The following is a 1,890-nucleotide window of genomic DNA, read 5'->3' as shown; positions in this document are numbered from 1 at the left end:
CATACTGAGGTCTGTCTGTAAGATGGTTCACAATCCATGCTACCAGGTATGAATCTACTCCCATCTCTGTCAGCTTGTCCCTAAGGAGCAGAGGTTGGATGGTGTTGAAGGCGCTAGAGAAGTCCAGAAACATAATTCTTACAGCACCACTGCCTCTGTCCAAGTGGGAGAGGGATCGGTGTAGCATATAGATGATGGCATCCTCCGCTCCCACCTTCTCCTGGTATGTGAACTGCAGAAGGTCGAGGGAGTGGCAGACCTGTGGCCTCAGGTGGTGAAGCAGCAGCCGCTCTACGGTCTTCATCACATGTGACGTCAGAGCGACAGGCCGGAAGTCGTTCAGCTCACTAGGATGTGATACCTTTGGGACTGGGGTGATACAAGATATTTTCCAAAGCCTTGGGACTCTCCCCTGTTCCAGACTCAGGTTGAAGATGCGCTGTAGAGGACTCCCCAGTTCCAACGCACAGGCCTTCAGCAGTCATGGCGATACTCCATCTGGACCCGCTGCTTTGCTGGCACGGAGTCTCCTCAGCTCTTTGCTAACCTGGGCTGCTGTAATTGTGGGTGGGGATGTCTCTCCTATGCTGGTATCAGGAGAAGGATGGGTGGAGGGTGCAGTACTCTGAGGTGAGAGTGGGTTAGGGTGGTCAAACCTGTTAAAGAAGTTGTTCATTTGGTTTGCTTCCTCCAGGTCTATCTCGATGGTGGCACCCTGCTTTGAGCTGCAGCCAGTGATGATCTTCATCCCATCCCACACTTCCTTCATGCTGTTATTCTGCAACTTCTGCTTCATCTTTCTCCTGTACTGCTCCTTAACCGCCCTGAGCTGGACTCGGAGTTCCTTCTGCACGCGCTTGAGCTCATGCTGATCACCACCTTTAAAAGCCCTTTTCTTCTGGTTCAAAAGGCCCTTGATGTCACTTGTTAGCACAGCAGCGTACTGTTCTTACTGGAACTACAATGTCCATACAGAAGTTGATGTAATCAGTAGTGCAGTCATCAACCTCCTCAATGGTCTCACTATGTGATCCCTGTAGGATATCGCAGTCAGTAGTTCCAGTTTCTCAGAGCCTGCTCTGCCTCAGGGGACCACTTCCTGAATGTATTCACTGTTCTCTATGTTGAAGATGTGTCACATTGTTTTCAGTGCGTTTTGTTTAGAGAAAACTGAACATATTACATAGTGATTTATTATTTATTGTGGCTCATAACATCACAGCTTCTTGCAGGTTTAATAACAAAAATGTTACAAATAACACACCACGTAAATTAGAGAACTGACTCTACATATCCTGTCGAATTAACAATTTTAACAAAACAGTTATTGTGAAGGGTGGCACAGTGGCGCAGTGATAGCGCTGCTGCCACATAGTAAGTAGACCTGGGTTTGCTTCCCAGGCCCTCCCTGCATGGAGTTTGCATGTTCTCCCCGTGTCAGCGTTGGTTTTTTCCCACAGTCCAAAGACATGAAGGTTAGGTTCATTGGCGTTCCTAAATTGTGCCTAGCGTGTGCTTGGTCTGTGTGTGAGTGTCTGTGTGTGTGTGTGTGTGCCCTACGGTGGGCTGGCGCCCTGCCTGGAATTTGTTCCTGCCTTGCACCCTATGCTAGCTGGACCCCCGTGACCCTGTGTTAGGATATAGCAGGGTTAGGACTGACTGACTGACAATTGTTGTGAAAATCGGGTGAGAAAAAATAAAGTTACAAGTGATTTTAACATCAGAGCTCAGCAGCTTTTTTTACCTGCCTGTGAGTTTATAGGCGGATCTGACCGCTCCATTATGGCGGGCGCACAGACTTATGGCCGGTGACGGTGCGTCAGCGGGGAGTGGCTATATATGTTCACATGCGCGTATAGCGCTTTTCGTGTGACGTCATTAAAAGCGACG

The sequence above is a fragment of the Polypterus senegalus genome, chromosome 8 (assembly GCF_016835505.1).
Source record: "Polypterus senegalus isolate Bchr_013 chromosome 8, ASM1683550v1, whole genome shotgun sequence".
Lineage (NCBI taxonomy): Eukaryota > Metazoa > Chordata > Cladistia > Polypteriformes > Polypteridae > Polypterus > Polypterus senegalus.
The sequence above is the reverse complement of the archived record's forward strand: the minus strand, read 5'-3'. Positions refer to the sequence as shown.